The sequence below is a fragment of the Heteronotia binoei genome, chromosome 2 (assembly GCF_032191835.1).
Source record: "Heteronotia binoei isolate CCM8104 ecotype False Entrance Well chromosome 2, APGP_CSIRO_Hbin_v1, whole genome shotgun sequence".
Classification (NCBI taxonomy): Eukaryota; Metazoa; Chordata; class Lepidosauria; order Squamata; family Gekkonidae; genus Heteronotia; species Heteronotia binoei.
In genome coordinates this window covers 14,200,357-14,218,158 of record NC_083224.1, presented here as the reverse complement: position 1 = coordinate 14,218,158, position 17,802 = coordinate 14,200,357, and the positions used below count along the sequence as shown (strand labels likewise).

General features: G+C 49.1%; 1 non-coding gene across 1 annotated transcript; it reads right to left on the bottom strand.

The window, feature by feature from the left end:
* Positions 1-499: 499 nt before the first annotated feature.
* Positions 500-566, bottom strand: TRNAP-CGG (transfer RNA proline (anticodon CGG)). Its single transcript has one exon. It is a non-coding gene; the product is annotated as a tRNA-Pro (tRNA).
* Positions 567-17,802: the final 17,236 nt, after the last annotated feature.

Below are 17,802 nucleotides of genomic sequence, written 5' to 3'. Positions count from 1 at the left end.
GAATTCTAGCAGGAGCTCCTTTGCATATTAGGCCACACCCCTCTGATGTAGCCAATCCTCCAAGAGCTTGCAAGCCTCTTTTTTTGTAAGCTCTTGGAGGATTGGCTACATCAGAGGGGTGTGGCCTAATATGCAAAGGAGCTCCTGCTAGAATTCCACTCCCGATTACACCTAAGGCAACTCTATCCTAAGGAATCTCAAAGCGGCTTGCAATCTCCTTCCCCTCCTCTCCCCACAACAGGCACCTTGCGAGGTAGGTGGGGCTGAGAGAATTCTGCAAGAACTGTGTCTGCCCCAAGGTCTCCCAGCAGGCCTCATGGGGAAGGAGGAGCAGGGAATTGAACCCGGTTCTCATATGAACACGAACATATGAAGCTGCCTTATACTGAATCAGACCTTTAGTCCATCAAAGTCAGTATTGTCTTCTCAGACTGGCAGCGGCTCTCCAGAGTCTCAAGCTGAGGTTTTTTCACACCTATTTGCCTGGACCCTTTTTAGTTGGAGATGCCGGGGTTTGAACCTGGGACCTTCTGCTTCCGAAGCAGATGCTCTACCACTGAGCCACCGTCCCTCCCCTGCTCTCCAGCTTACAGTTCACCACTCTTAACCACTACACCACACTGGCTCACTTAGGATCTATACCTTGGCCATAATTCCCTTTTCCTTGGCAATTGCTTCTGCCGCAGCGAAGGTTTTTTTAGAAATCTTGGAGGCTAGAACTCCACTGAAAATCCAAAATGTACAGCTATGTTACAAAGGTCATACAGCAAAGACAGATCACGCTATTCCACACGGTTTCTGTAAAATGTATTTTTGTGCCACTTTGCATTCTGATTTTCTCAAAATGAAATTTAAATCTGGGGGGGGGGAGGGTAGGTTGAACACCTGCAAATCGTAACAGATGCTGGCTGATTAGAATCATAGAGCTGGAAGGGACCTCCAGGGTCATCTAGTCCAACCCCCTGCACAATGCAGGAAACTCACAAAGACCTCCTCCTACATTCACAGGATCCTCATTGCTGTCAGATGGCCATAGAGCCTCTGTTGAAAAACCTCAAGGAAGGAGAGCCTACCACCTCCTGAGGAGGAAGCCTGTTCCACTGAGGAACCACTCTAAACTCACAGATACCTCCCCCTACATTCACAGGATCCTCATTGCTGTCAGATGGCCATCTAGCCTCTGTTGAAAAACCTCCAAGAAAGGAGAGCCCACCACCACGGTCAGGAAGTTCTTCCTAATAGAATCATAGAGTTGGAAGGGACCTCCAGGGCCATCTAGTTCAACCCCCTGACAATGCAGGAAACTCACAAACACCTCCCCCTAAATTCACAAGATCTTCATTGCTGTCAGATGGCCATCTAGCCTCTGTTGAAAAACCTCCAAGGAAGGAGAGCCCACCACCTCCCGAGGAAGCCTGTTCCACTGAGGAACCGCTCTCACGGTCAGGAAGTTCTTCCGAATGTTGAGCTGGAAACTCTTCTGGTTTCATTTCAACCCAAATGAGAAGAACCCCCGTCCAGGACGGGAGCTTGGGTGCCCTATTTCGAATGCACCCAAAGGAAGGGCAGGAGGATGTCTCTAGAGAACTTATAAAGAGAGGCTGTTCGGTCAGTGTCAATGTTTTAAGGAGGTTTTAAGTTTTTTTTAAAAAAATCTTTAATTGTGTTTGTCTGTGTCCTTTATAAAGCTTATATACCTGCTACCTAAAGTTTATATCTCTGCTGTCTTAAATAGGTATACACATGGCCCGGCCTGACCTGGCCCAACCTGGTCTCATTTATGTCAGATCCGGCCCTCATAAAAATGAGTTTGACACCCCTGCTCTATCAGAGAGAGAACCAGTTTGGTGTAGTGGTGAAGTGTGCGGACTCTTATCTGGGAGAACCAGGTTTGATTCCCCACTCCTCCACTTGTGCCTGCTGGAAGTGGCAGAGGTTGTCCTTGAAAGGGCAGCTGCTGTAAGAGCCCTCTCCAGCCCCACCCACCTCACAGGGTGTCTGTTGTGGGGAGGAAGGGAAAGGAGATTGTAGGCCGCTCTCTGTCCTTGAAAGGGCAGCTGCTGGGAGAGCCCTCTCCAGCCCCACCCACCTCACAGGGTGTCTGTTGTGGGGGAGGAAGGGAAAGGAGATTGTAGGCCGCTCTCTGTCCTTGAAAGGGCAGCTGCTGGGAAAGCCCTCTCAGCCCCACCCACCTCACAGGGTGTCTGTTGTGGGGGAGGAAGGGAAAGGGGATTGTAGGCCACTCTCTGTCCTTGAAAGGGCAGCTGCTGGGAGAGCCCTCTCAGCCCCACCCACCTCACAGGGTGTCTGTTGTGGGGGAGGAAGGGAAAGGAGATTGTGAGCCGCTTTCTGTCCTTGAAAGGGCAGCTGCTGGGAGAGCCCTCTCAGCCCCACCCATCTCACAGGGTGTCTGTTGTGGGAGAGGAAGGGAAAGGAGATTGTGAGCCGCTCTCTGTCCTTGAAAGGGCAGCTGCTGGGAGAGCCCTCTCAGCCCCACCCACCTCACAGGGTGTCTGTTGTGGGAGAGGAAGGGAAAGGAGATTGTAGGCTGCTCTCTGTCTTTGTAAGGGCAGCTGCTGGGAGAGCCCTCTCAGCCCCGTCCACCTCACAGGGTGTTGTGGGGGAGGAAGGGAAAGGAGATTGGAAGCACATAACTCTTACTGTAAAAAAATTTTCCCCAATATCCAGCGGGTACCTTCTGACCCTTCATTTAAACCCATGATTGAGAGTCCTCTCCTCCGCTGCCAACAGGAACAGCTCCCTGCCCTCCTCTAAGTGAGGACCCTTCAAAGACTTCCTCCCCCCTCAGCCCCCTCTTCTACAGATTGAAACGTTCCCAAGTCCCTTAGCCTTTCTTCATAGGGCTTCATAGAGTCATTCTCCTTCACTTGCGGCTGCTAGGATGGCCTTGGGTCAGCCATAGCTCTCATAGGAGTTGTCCTTGAAAGGGCAGCCTCTGTCAGAGCTCTCTCAGCCCCACCCACCTCACAGGGTGTCTGTTGTGGGGGAGGAAGATAAAGGAGATTGTGAGCCGCTCTGAGACTCTGATTCAGAGAGAAGGGCAGGGGATAAATCTGCAGTTCTTCTTCTTGGTCTCCAGGGCCTTCTAGGGCATTATACCCTGCTGAGTTCCCTCCGCACCACAAAGGCCACCCTCCCCAGGCCCCACCCCCAAAATTTCTCAGCGTTCCTCCACCCAGAGGTGGCAACCCTGCTTATCGGAACTGTCTTTAAAAGACAGTGGACGAGCTGTGGATGGTTCTAGACCAGGAGTGGCCAAACTGTGGCTCGGGAGCTACATGTGGCTCTTTCACACATATTGTGTGGATCTCCAAGCCTCCACTGGCTGGCTTGAAGAAGACATTTCTCTCTTTAAATCACTTCCCCAAGCCAAGCCTGCTGGCAGCTTGGAGACTGCATTTAAAGTTGCTTTCTTTCCACCTCTTTCCTCACCATCTATTTCCCTTTCTTTCTTTCTTTCTTTCTTTCTTTCTTTCTTTTCTTTCTTTCTTTCTTTCTTTCTTTCTTTCTTTCTCTCTCTCTCTCTCTCTCTTTCTCCCTTTCTCCCTTTCTCCCTTTCTCCTCCCTCCCTCTTTCTTTCTTTCTTTCTTTCTTTCTTTCTTTCTTTCTTTCTTTCTTTCTTTCTTTCTTTCTTTCTTTCTTTCTTTCTTTCTTTCTTTCTCTCTCTCTCTCTCTCTTTCTCCTTTCTCCCTCCCTCTTTCTTTCTTTCTTTCTTTCTTTCTTTCTTTCTTTCTTTCTTTCTTTCTTTCTTTCTTTCTTTCTTTCTTCTTCTTTCTTTCTCTTTCTTTCTTTTCTTTCTTTCTTTCTTTCTTTCTTTCTTTCTTCCTTCCTTCCTTCCTTCCTTCCTTCCTTCCTTCCTTCCTTCCTTCCTTGTGGCTCTTGAACGGTCTGGCGTTCATGTCTTGTGGCTCTCAAGCATCTGATGTTTATTCTATGTGGTTCTTACATTAAGCAAGTTTGGCCACCCCTGTCCCAGACAGAACCAGACACAAGGTGATTCCCCCTCCAATGCGAAGGCCAAGAGCATTTCTGAAAACCACGCAACAACGTAAATAGAGAGGGGAGAGGGAAATACTTCCCGAATGTCAGTGAAACCACAGTGTCAGATAATGGAAAGGCCATTGGTCCTCAGGGAAGCATCTGTCTCTGGTGGACAGGTAATTGCCGCTTGGAGTAAAACATCTACGAAAGATCATCTCCTCTGGAGACGGGCTTACTCTCGCCACTTAAAAGTGTTTCTTTCTTTCAGACAGTGGGTGTTTTTACACTGGCAGTTTGTGACTCTCTATCACCGCATTGGAAACTCACCTTTTACATTACCTAACGTTCTCACAATTGTTTTGCATTGTTGCTGCCCAAAGCATCTACATTTGTTTCGGTGAGATGAGTTCTGGCGCTGCTGCTGCAACGTTTTTCTCAAAACTAGTTTTGATCTGGTCATTTCTCTACAGGCGTTCAAACTTGTATTGTAGAGGTTTTCATGCGTTTTATAAGACTCCTCCAAAAGCCACAAGGTGCAGTAATTGGCATGAGAACTGACAGCATTTGAAATTTTTACGTATCATTGCTTGCCTCATCTTGTAATTTAAATTTGTATTGTTTCTGCGGTGTTGACACGATTTCCAAGCGATCGTATACATTTAACTACTAAGCACTGTTATCCCGGCTGCCTTCTGATCAGAGAGCTCCCCCCCCCCCAAAAAAAAAAAATTGAAATGCTTTCAGCAGGAAATATAAGAAGTTTGGCTATGCAAAATGAGCAGAGCTAATCTACCAACGTAAAGGGAAAATAATTAAAGCGGAACGGCGGCAGGCGATTTGAAGACTCTAAAACTCTGGATCAAGCAGGAGGGACAGTTCAAATGAGTCAAATCATGGCGTGGTGCAGTCTGGGAAAACCCGGGTTCGAATCCCTGCTCGTGCCATGGGAGCCTGCTGGGTGACCTCGGGGCCAGTCGCATACTCTTAGCCTGCCCTATCTCACAAGGTCGTTGTGAGGATAAAACGGAGAAGAGGAGAACAACGTTGGCCACTTCGACTCTCTGTTGGGGGAGAGAGGTGGAGTAAAAAACTAAGCAAATAAATAAGGAAATGCATATACTCTGACCGTTGATAGTGGAGAAATGGATATATTCGGAGAAGATGGTTCCAGCATCCTAATTCCTCCCTTAGACATTTAGAGCCAGTTTGGTGCAGTGGTTAAGAGCGGTGGACTCTGATCTGGAAAAACCTGGTCTGATTCTCCATTCCTCCACGTGCAGCCAGCTGGGTGATCTTGGGTCAGCCACAGTCCTCTCAGAGCTGTTCTCTCAAGAGCACTTCTCAAAAGAGCTCTCTCAGCCCCACCAACTTCGCAGGGTGTCTGTTGTGGGGAGAGGAAGGGAAGGAGGTTGGTAAATCATTCTGAAAATCCTTTGAGTAGTGAAGAGTGGGACATAAAACCAACTGCTGCCGCTACTACTACTACTCCTCTTCTGACATTACCTTATCCATGTATAGTGGTTAGGCTCTTGGCTTAGTATCTGGAAGACCCAGATCTGAATCCTTGCTCTGCCATGACAACTCACCAGGTGGCTCTGGGCTGCTTACACCCTCACAGCCTAGCCTGCCTGAGAAGGTTGCGCTGAGGAGAAAATGGAGGGGAGGAGAAGGATGTCAGCCATTTTGGGTCTTTATTGCTGAGAACGGAGGCATATAAATGAAATAAAGCAGAGCATCAGAGAAGCCATGTTGGATCAGACCAGTGGCCCATCCAATCCATTATTCAGTGTCACACAGTGGCCAAAACCTAGGGGCCGTCAGGAGGTCCACAACTCCAGAAGCCCTCCCACCCTTGCCTCTCAAGCACCTAGAAGACAGAGCAGCCCTTGTCCCAGACATAAGAATCTAAGAGGAGCCACGAGTGATGTCATCACGCTGGCGACGTCACGTGCTGGCCGTTCTAGGCGTGTCTGGGAAAACTCTATGGTTTCCCCGGACGCTCAAGCATTTTGGGAGGGAAAACTCTATGGTACCATCTATGGTACTCTATGGTACCATCGAGTTTTCCCGCAAACGCCTAGAGTGGCCAGCGTGCGACATCGCTGGGCTTGATGACGTCACTCACGGGTGATGTCATTGCACTGCGCACACTTCGCACGCACTAAAACAGTCCCCCACCAGAGGCCATGGGGGGACTTGGCACCCCTACGCCAGGAGGTGTGGCCTAATATGGAAATGAGTCCCTGCTGGGCGGCTTCTCCCAAAAAAACCCTGGGTGAAACAATGATGATGTCAGGGGTGTGACCTCATATGCAAATGAGTCCCTGCTGGGCTTTTCCTACCCCAAAAGCCCTGATGCTCGGGAAAGCTGAAGGCGGCAAGAGAGGAGGAAGATCCACCAGAAGACGAATTGACTTCTGCCCTCACTGTGCAAGACCTGAGCAGAAAGCCTCTGCCCTCACTATGCAAGACCTGAGCAGCTCTGTTAACAATAGAGCATTTTGCGAGTCATTCGTTCATACTGTCGCCATAAACCGGAAGCTATTTTTGGGCACTTAAGGAACACAAGAAATTCCAGCAGCAGGGAAAGAGGCTTTTGTTTTCTTTGGATTGCAGGGCGCTGGAAGCCGATGGGGTCTTCGTAACATTTGTTTTCTTTCAAAATATATGAGCAGAGGGCATTGGAAGCAAGCAAAGAACTCCGGCTGCAGGCGGCTAATCTGCTCATCCTCCGCGTCGAGAGCCAGTTTGGTGTAGTGGTGAAGTGGGCGGACTCTTCTCTGGGAGAACCAGGTTTGATTCCCCACTCCTCCACTTGCAGCTGCTGGAATGGCCTTGGGTCAGCCACAGTTCTGGCAGAGGTTGTCCTTGAAAGAGCAGCTGCTGGGAGAGCCCTCTCCAGCCCCACCCACCTCACAGGGGGGGGGTCTGTTGTGGGGGGAGAAGATATAGGAGATTGTGACTGCTCTGAGACTCTGATTCAGAGAGAAGGGCGGGGTATAAATCTGCATTTCTTCTTCTTTAAATCACTTCTCCAAGCCAAGTCAGCTGGCAGCTTGGAGAATGCATTTAAAATTAATTGCTTTCTTTCCACCTTTCCCTCCCCCTATTTTATCTTATCATCTTATTTTATCTTTTCTTTCTTTCCTTTCTTTCTTCCTTTTTCAAAACCTTTTTTGGCATAACCCCTTCCTTCCTTCCTTCCTTCCCTCCCTCCCTCCTGCCCTCCTTCCTTCCTTCCTTCCTCCTTCCTTCCTTCCTTCCTTCCTTCCTTCCTTCCTTCCTTCCTTCCTTCCTTCCTTCCTTCCTTCCTTCCTTCCTTCCTTCCTTCCTTCTCCAAAACCATTTTGGCATAGCCCCTTCCTTCCCTCTTTCCTTTTCCAAAATCTTTTTTGGCATAGCCCCTTCCTTCCTTCCTTCCTTCCTTCCTTCCTTCCTTCCTTCCTTCCTTCCTTCCTTCCTTCCTTCCTTCCTTTTCCAAAACTTTTATTGGCATAGCCCCTTCTCTCCTTCCTTTTCCAAAATCTTTTTTGCATAGCCCCTTCCTTCCTTCCTTCCTTCCTTCCTTCCTTCCTTCCTTCCTTCCTTCCTTCCTTCCTTCCTTCCTTCCTTCCTTCCTTCCTTCCTTCCTCCCTCCCTCCCTCCCTCCCTCCCTTCTTTCCTTCCTTCCTTCCTTCCTTCCTTCCATCCCTCCTTTTCCAAAACCTTTTGGGGCATAGCCCCATCTTTCCTTCCTTCCTTTTCCAAAACCTTTATTGCCTAGCCCCTTCCTCCCTCCCTCCCTCCCTCCCTTCCTTGTTTTGCGGCTGTCAAACATCTGACATTTCTTCTACGTGGCTCTTACATTAAACAAGTTTGGCCACCCCTGATCTAGTTATTAAAGGGAGGGAGAAGCTGGTTTCTTCTGTTGAAGCGTTCTTCACAGAGATCAAAACGAGGACTCTCCAAACACATTCTCCCGTGTTCCCTAACTGCAGTGTTGTGCGTAGCACATGAGCAAATCCAAACTCTTGAACACCTTGGGCTCACATGGCCCGGTCTGATCAATCTCAGCTCGTTGCTAATGAACTTAGAGCAGCGCCCCGGCATGGATCGGTTGCCACTGGAGCTAGATTGATAATATAATTAAGAGCCCCCTCAAGGCCCTTCCTTTTTATCTTGTTAATTAAGCCGATGCTCGGGGATGAGCGGAGTAGCATCTCATTTGCCATCCCCGCCAGAGCTCTGAGGGTTTCATTCCCATGGAACGCAGGTCCGCGGGATGCTCTTTCTCTCTCTCTGATGCACTTTGGAATGGAAAAGATGAGGAGAGGTATTCTTATAGTTTCTTCTGTTCATTTATGCAGTGTTAAAGCTGCAGTCCTGCAGTCCTGAGCTCTGCTCATGACCTGAGTTCGATCCCCGGCGGAAGCTGGATTTCCAGGTAGCTGGCTCGAGGTTGACTCAGCCTTCCATCTTTCCAAGGTCGGTCAAATGAGTCCCCAGCTTGCTGGGGGGAAAGCGTAGATGGCTGGGGAAGGCAATGGCAAACCACCCTGTAAGAAGTCTCCTGTGAAAACGCTGTGAAAGCAACGTCACCCCAGAGTCGGAAACGACTGGTGCTTGCACAGGGGACCTTTCCTTTCCTTCATTGTAGGAAAAGCCCAGCAGGAAACTCGTTTGCATATTAGGCCACACACCCCTGGCACCAAGCCAGCTGGAATTGCGTTCCTGCTCAGAAAAACCTCTGCATTTATGTACCCTTCAATAAGGGCTCACTTGGCAATGATTTCATAAAACGACACTTCGGGACCGCCTCTCCCCATATGAGCCCCACTGGGCTTTGAGATCATCTACACAACATCTTATGATCCCTGGTCCTAACGACGCCCGGTTGGCCTCAATGAAGGCCAGGCCTTTTCGATCCAGGCCCCTACCTGGTGGAACGAGCTCCCGTTGGAGATCCAGGCCCTGCAATACTTACCTAAGTTTCACAGGGCCTGTAAGGCGGAGCTCTTTCACCAGGGTTTTAATTTACCGGGAGTCCTCTGAAACCTTCCCCCAGCACTTTACTATCCTTGTGCTTGAGTTGGGTCAAGGGTCTGAGTGGTGTCAGTGACCTGAAGTGTGCTAAAGGTAAAGGTCAAGGCAATCCCCTGTGCAAGCGCCAGTCGTTTCCAACTCTGGGGTGACGCTGCTCTCACAGCGTTTTCACAGCAGACTTTTTGCGGGGTGGTTTGCCCTTGCCTTCCCAGTCTTTTACGCTTTCCTCCCCAGCAAGCTGGGGTAGGATCGTGAGGAACTCCAAAGGGATCTGTTGAGGCTGGGTGAGTGGGCATCAACGTGGCAGATGCGGTTCAGTGTGGCCAAGTGCAAAGTAATGCACATTGGGGCCAAGAATCCCGGCTACAAATACAAGTTGATGGGGTGTGAACTGGCAGAGACTGACCAAGAGAGAGATCTTGGGGTCGTGGTAGATAACTCACTGAAAATGTCAAGACAGTGTACGTTTGCGATAAAAAAGGCCAACGCCATGCTGGGAATTATTAGGAAGGGAATTGGTGCGGTTCTCATTTGGAATACTGTGTGCAATTCTGGTCGCCGCACCTCAAAAAGGATATTATAGCATTGGAAAAAGTGCAGAAAAGGGCAACTAGAATGATTAAAGGTTTGGAACACTTTTCCTATGAAGAAAGGTTAAAATGCTTGGGGCTCTTAGCTTGGAGAAACGTCGACTGCGGGGTGACATGATAGAGGTTTACAAGATTATGTATGGGATGGAGAAAGAAGTCCTTTTCTTCCTTTCTCGCAATACAAGAACTCGTGGGCATTCGATGAAATTGCTGGGCAGTTAGGTTAAAACAGATAGAAGGAAGTACTTTTTTACCCAAAGGGTGATTAACATGTGGAATTCACTGCCACAGGAGGTGGTGGCGGCTACAAGCATAGCCAGCTTCAAGAGGGGATAGATAAAAATATGGAGCAGAGGTCCATCAGTGGCTATTAGCCACAGTGTGTGTGTTTGTGTGTGTGTATATATATATATATATATATATATATATATATATATATATATATATATATATATATATATATATAATATATATATATATATATATATATATATATATATATATATTTGGCCACTGTCTGACACAGAGTGTAGGACTGGATGGGCCATTGGTCTGATCCAACATGGCTTCTCTTATGTTCTTAATATATGCTTTTGAGATGTGGTGCTGGAGAAGAATCTTGAGTCCCTTGGACTGCAAGAAGATCAATCAGTCAGTCTTAAGGGAAATCAACCCAGACTGTTCTCTGGAAGGTCAGATGCTGAAGCTGAAGCTCAAATTCTTTGGCCACCAAATGAGAAGGGAGCACTCCCTGGAGAAGAAGACCATGATGCTGGGAAAGACAGAAGGCAAAAGAAGGGGGTGGTAAAAGATGAGATGGCTGGACAGAGTGACTGATGTCACAAACAGGAATTTGAGCAGACTTCGGATGGTGGAAGACAGGAGGTTTGGGGTCTCAAAGAGTCGGACTCAACTTTGCGACTGAACGACAATGTTATAGAGTTAACTGTTGTTATTTACCTAAAAGAGGAAGTGATGTATTGTAGCCTAAACCCAATTAGGTACTGAGTCTTCTAAGCCTGGGGGAAACGTAAAGACTGAATTGGTCACTTGGCATCTTGTGCCTGAAACTCCTTTGATCTCATACGCAAGCTGAATTGTTCTTCTTCTGGGCGCAAAGTTCTCTGGGAGAAGAAACCAGCTAACAAAGAGTAATAAAAGCGACTCTGTAACGTACTTAGCCATGCTAGTAGGCTTTTTTCCCCTTTTGTCCCAAGTACCTTTGCCTGATGTTTTTCTAGTAAACTTTGTTTCTGTTGATAAGCTTAAGACTCGTCTCCATTTATTGCAACCTCCATGCCTCTAATTTTTAAACACATTCCTCAACAAAATTGCTTAACGTAAGAGCCACATAGAATAAATGTCAGATGTTGGAGAGCTGCAAGACAGGGAGGGAGGGAGAAGGAAAATAGATGGGAGGAGGGAGAGTTGGAAAGAAAGCATCTTTAAATACATTCTCCAAGCTGCTGGCCGTCTTGACTTGGAGACGTGATTTAAGAGACAAATGCCTTCTCCAAGCCAGCCGATGGGGCAGTGGGGGCTTGAGAGCCACACAATATGTGTGAAAGAGCCACATGTGGCTCCTGAGCACAGTTTGGCCACTCCTGAGAGCCAGTTTAGTGTAGTGGTTAAGTGTGCAGACTCTTATCTGGGAGCGCCGGGTTTGATTCCCCACTCCTCCACTTGCAGCTGCTGGAATGGCCTTGGGTCAGCCATCGCTCTGGCAGAGTTGTCCTTGAAAGGGCAGCTTATGTCAGAGCTCTCTCAGCCTCACCCACCTCACAGGGTGTCTTTTGTGGGGGGAGATGACATAGGAGTTCTCCTTGAAAGGGCAGCTTCTCTCAGAGCTCTCTCAGCCCCACCCACCTCTCAGGGTGTCTGTGTGGGGGGGAGAAGATATAGGAGTTGTCCTTGAAAGGGCAGCTTCTCTCAGAGCTCTCTCAGCCCCATCCACTTCACAGGGTGTCTGTTGTGGGGGAAGAAGATATAGAAGATTGTAAGCCACTCTGAGTCTCTGATTCTGGAAGAAGGGCAGGGTATAAATCTGCAATTCTTCTTCTTCCTGACTTTTTGGGCTATGTTAAAGAGCTGTTGGAAGGGCCGCTGCAGTAAGAGAACTTGCCAGATCCATAATGCCATATTCATTAGGTGCAGAGGGCCAGCTAATTGGCATTTAATGCAGGTTAGCTGCGTTAATTGAAAAGTACTGAAGCAAGGCTAATGCTTTCCGTTTAAAAGGCAGCATCCTGAGCGAGACCCTGATGCTAAGCTTTCTGCCTCCCTGCATCGTTTTTGAGAGGACTTTCATAGAATCCTAGAGTTGGAAGGGACCCTCCCGGGTCATCTAGTCCAACCCCCTGCACAATGCAAAAAACTCACAAAGACCTCCCCCTAAATTCACAGGATCCTGTCAGATGGCCATTGAGCCCCTGTTGAAAAACCTCCAAGGAAGGAGAGCCCACCACCTCCCAAGGAGGAAGACTGTTCCCTCTAACGGTCAGGAAGTTCTTCCTAATGTTGAGCCAGAAACTCTTTTGATTTAATTTCAACACATTGGTTCTGGTCCTACCTTCTGGGGCCACAGAAAACAATTCCTTTGACTTGCTCTGACTACCTTCCCAAACGCTGACTTGGCTCAACTAAACGAGGGCTCCGCTGACTGCAGAGTCGGTGTCGGCCTAGGGTTTGGGAGACACAGGTTCGAATCCCCGTTCTACCTTGGAAGCTGGCTGGATGCCCTGGGGCCAGCCACAACCTCACAGGGTTGTTGTGAGAATATAATGGAGGAGAGGAGAACGACGAGGGAGAAAGGAGGGATAGAAAATAAAGTCCATGTAATAAACTTCAAAATGTCAATTGCAGCACTTTCAAAGCCCTGGAGCTTGTTTACCACCATCATCATCATAGCTCTCGCCAAGTTGTGTGTGTGTGTGTGGGGGGGGGGGGCTCGTGTTTCCATTCGAGAACAGCCTAGAGCCAGTTTGGTGTAGTGGTGAAGTGTTCGGACTCTTATCTGGGAGAGCCAGGATTGATTCCCCACTCCTCCGCTTGCAGCTGCTGGAATGGCCTTGGGTCAGCCAGAGCTCTCGCGGGAGTTGTCCTCGAAAGGGCAGCTTCTGTCAGAGCTCTCTCAGCCCCACCCACCTCACAGGGTGTCTGTCGTGGGAAAAGAAGATAAAGGGGATTGTGAGCCGCTCTGAGACTCTGAGGTAGAGGGCGAAATATAAATCTAACGTCGTCTTCTTCAAACGCCAAATATTTTCTTTCTGTCTTGGTGCCGTCTGGATTTTTGCTTCTGTGCACCGGCACGCGTCAGGGGTGGCACTGTAGTTCTTGCCGCCCCAGGCTGCCCCCCCCCCGAGACTCCCCTCACCCCTGCCCCCCCAATGGGGGGTCTTTAAAGGGGAAAGTGGGGCTGCTTTATCTACCTCCCGCTAGGCGGAGAAGCAGCAGAAGCAGCAGAACTACCTCTCCCCCCTCTCCATCGTTTAAAGACCCCACCGAACAGCTGATTGACTGGGGGTCTTTAAATAGCGGGGAGGGGGTCGCTGTGCAGTCTCTTTCCTCCACCCGAGTCTGTAGATCTTTGAAGGGAGGGCCAGAACTCCTTTCAAAGTTCCGTTGTGCTTGTCACACCCTTGCTCCCGGCTCCACCCCCAATGTCTCCTGGCTCCACCCCCAAAGCCCCCAGATAGTTATTGAATTGGACCTGCCACACTATTGGGCCTATGTACATGTCCCAAGTGATGCTTCGCTGCTTTAAGGTCCCTGGTTTTTGCTTCAACGGATCGGCCTGGGCTCGCCCTCTGGGACTGGTTCGTCTGCACAAAATCAGTTTATGAAGTGGACTAAGCTCCAAGCGAGATCTTTTGCAACTTGCGGCCTTTGGTTCAGTATCAATAGAAGTCTAGTGACCAGATTACGTGATGTGATGGTGTCGCTTTGCTCTGCTCTGGTGAGACCTCACCTGGAGTCTTGTGTTCAGTTTTGGGCACCGTATTTGAAGAAGGGTCTAGACAAGTTGGAGCGGGTCCAGAGGAGGGCGACGAAGATGGTGAGGGGTCTGGAGACCAAGTCCTATGAGGAAAGGTTGAAGGAGCTGGGGATGTTTAGCCTGGAGAGGAGGCGGCTGAGAGGTGATAGGATCACCATCTTCAAGTCCTTGAAGGGCTGTCATCTAAGGGATGGTGTGGAATTATTTTCTGTGGCCCCAGAAGGTAGGGCCAATGGGTTGAAATTAAATCAAAAGAGTTTCCAGCTCAACATGAGGAAAAACTTCCTGACTGTTAAGAGAGATTCCTCAGTGGAACAGGCTTCCTCAGGAGGTGGTGGGCTCTCCTTCCTTGGAGGCGATTAAACACAGATTAGACGGCCATCTGACAGCAATGAAGATCCTGTGAATTTAGGGGGAGGTGTTTGTGAGTTTCCTGCACTGTGCAGGGGGTTGGACTAGATGACCCTAGAGGTCCCTTCCAACTCTATGATTCTATAAACGATCCCGACAACACCAGATTGCCACAAAGAGACTCCTCAAACGCTGGCTTTTTTCCCTCCGAAGTCTCCTGACCTGTTTCAGACTGAACCCCGGGGGCAGGCGAAAGTCCGGGTATTCCAGGTGAAGATGTAAATTAGTAATTGTTTCCTCTAGACCATTTCATGCCCCCTTTCCAGAGGATATGACTGTCTGCTCTGAACGGCTGTTTCCAAGTTACGGCGAACGCACCCACAATTTGTGTACAGTGTACATTTGGTGGCTGTTATACACACACTGAGTAATTAGAAGGGCTGGATCTGACAGAAATGTCACTTTGTCGAGCCGGGCGGTAAAACGTAATGCCAAGTACAAACTTTACAAAGGAGACAGACAAAAACCAAGCGGTCAGCCGTGTTGGTCTGAAGCAGTTGGTCTCTGAGCACAACTTCATCAGACGAGGGGATCCTACCTTCCCCAGTCCTCTACACTTTCCCCCCAGCAAGCTGGGGACTCATTTGACCGACCTCGGAAGGATGGAAGGCTGAGTCAACCTGGAGTCGGCTACTCGAACCCAGCTTCCGCCAGGATCGAACTCAGGTCACGAGCAGGGAGCTCAGACTGCCAGGGACGTGACCCGGGGGTTGCCAACCTCCAGGCGGTGGCTGGAGATCTCCAGGGATTATGACTGATCCAGGAGACAGGCTTTACCGCTCTGCACCATGGGGCTCTATGAGTATACAACAAAATCATAAAAAATCATTAAAACATCTCAACATGTACATATACAACTCATAACAAATGAGTTCGGCACCTCTGGTCTAGAGGATGGCATCTCCAGGGATACTGCAAAAAAACAGACCCGAGTGGGCAGCTGGGTTGGTCTGAAGCAAGAGAACAAAGTAAGAGTCAAGCGACACCTTTAAGACCAACAAAACTTTATTCAGAATGTAAGTTTTCGTGGGCCAGTCTGATGTCTGACGAAGTGTGCTTCTAGCCCATGAAAACTTACATTCTGAATAAAGTGTTGTTGGTCTTAAAGGTGACGCTTGACTCCTACTTTGTTCTACTGCAAAAAACAGTTCTGGTACTGCCGAGCAGGGTTCCCTCTGAGCTCAGTTAGCGTGAGCCAGCTCACAGATTTTTAGCCTCCGGCTCACACGTTTTTGTCTTAGCTCAGGAAGGATGACCCCAGAGCACACTAATTGATACAGGAGTTCGCCACTTTAATGCCAGTAGTTCAAAATGTTAAGGCCAGTCGCTCACAAAGTAGAATTTTTGCTCACCAGACTCTGCAGCTTAGAGTAGGGTTGCCAATCCCCAGGTGGGGGCAGGGGATCCCCCGGTTTGGAGACCCTCCCCCTGCTTCAGGGTCGTCAGAAAGCGGGGGGAGGGGAGGGAAATGTCTGCTGGGAACTCTGTTATTCCCTATGGAGATTTATTCCCATAGAAAATCATGGAGAATTGAGCCGCGGGTATCTGGGCTCTGGGAGGGCTGTTTTTTGGGGTAGAGGCACCAAATTTTCAGTATAGCGTCTAGTGCCTCTCCCCAAAATAACTCTAAAGTTCCAAAAAGATTGGATCATGGGGTCCAATTCTATGAACCCCAAAAGAAGGTGCCCCTATCCTTCATTATTTCCTATGGAAGGAAGGAATTGAAAAGGTCCCTTTAAATGTGAGGGCCAGAACTCCCTTTGGAGTTCAATTACGCTTGTCACAGCCTTGATCTTGGCTCCACCCCAACGTCTCCTGGCTCCACACCCAAAGTCTCCTGGCTCCACCCCCAAAGTCCCCAGTTATTTCTTGAATTGGACTTGGCAACCCTAGCTTAGAGGGAACATTGCTGCCAAGGCAAGTGTGAGTGTGTGTGTTGCATTTAACCCAGTAGGCTCTTGCCTGCCCCCCCCCTTCAAATCTCCAGGTTTGCCCCAACCCAGACTTGGCAACCGCAGGAGCAAGCAATCCAGGGGAGTCGCCGCAAACTGCAGCGCCTGTCGCCAGTCAGCCGGCAAAGTTTACGGCCCCATCAATCTCGCCCTTTTTTCTCCCCCGCTTGAGCCTGCGGTGCAGACGGTGGATTTACTACAGGGCAGGCGGGGGGGGGGGGGGGGGCGTGCGGGCGGGCTGGATTCATCGGCGGGGCCGAGACAGGCCGTCCATTTGCTGGCAATTAGCCTCCGCGCGGGGCAGGCGCCGCTCGCCTTCTCGCCCCGGCCCTAAATCATCGCCCAGGGACGAGACCCGCGGTTGCCAACCTCCAGGCGGCGGCTGGAGATCGCCCGGAATTATGACTGGTCCAGGAGACAGGGATCCGGGCGTGCACCTGGAGGAAATGACGGCTTTGGAGGGGGGGGGGGCGATTTAGAAAGCTAGGTAGGTAGGTATGTAGGTAGGTAGATAGATAATGAAGAGGAAGGAAGGAGAAGATGAGATAGATAGATAGATAGATAGATAGATAGATAGATAGATAGATAGATAGATAGATAGATAGATAGATAGATAGATAGATAGATAGATAGATAGATAGATAGATGATAATAATAATAATAATAATAATAATAATAATAATATGATGATGATGATGATGATGATGATGATGATGATGATGATGATGATGATGATGATGATATTTATATCCCGCCCTCCACTCAGAGCGGCTCACAATCTCCTTTCCCTTCTTCCCCACAACAGACACCCTGTGAGGTAGATGAAGATATTGGATTTATATCCCGCCCTCCACTCCGAAGAGTCCCAGAGCGGCTCACAATCTCCTTTCCCTTCTTCCCCCACAACAGACACCCTGTGAGGTAGATGAAGATATTGGATTTATATCCCGCCCTCCACTCCGAAGAGTCTCAGAGCGGCTCACAATCTCCTTTCCCTTCTTCCCCCACAACAGACACCCTGTGAGGTAGATGAAGATATTGGATTTATATCCCGCCCTCCACTCCGAAGAGTCTCAGAGCGGCTCACAATCTCCTTTCCCTTCTTCCCCCACAACAGACACCCTGTGAGGTAGATGAAGATATTGGATTTATATCCCGCCCTCCACTCCGAAGAGTCTCAGAGCGGCTCACAATCTCCTTTCCCTTCTTCCCCCACAACAGACACCCTGTGAGGTAGATGAAGATATTGGATTTATATCCCGCCCTCCACTCCGAAGAGTCTCAGAGCGGCTCACAATCTCCTTTCCCTTCTTCCCCCACAACAGACACCCTGTGAGGTAGATGAAGATATTGGATTTATATCCCGCCCTCCACTCCGAAGAGTCCCAGAGCGGCTCACAATCTCCTTTCCCTTCTTCCCCCACAACAGACACCCTGTGAGGTGGGTGGGGCTGAGAGGACTCTCACAGCAGCTGCCCTTTCAAGGACAACCTCTGCCAGAGCTATGGCTGACCCAAGGCCATTCCAGAAGGTGCAAGTGGAGGAGGGGGGAATCAAACCAGGTTCTCCCAGATAAGAGTCCGCACACTTCACCACTACACCAAACTGGCTTTAGATAGATAGATAGATAGATAGATAGATAGATAGATAGATAGATAGATAGATAGATAGATAGATAGATAGATAGATAGATAGATAGATAGATAGATAGATAGATAGATAGATAGATAGATAGAGTTCTCCCAAAATTACAACTGGTCTCCAGATTACAGAGTAGGGTTGCCAAGTCCAACTCAAGAAATATCTGGGGACTTTGCGGGGTGGAGCCAGG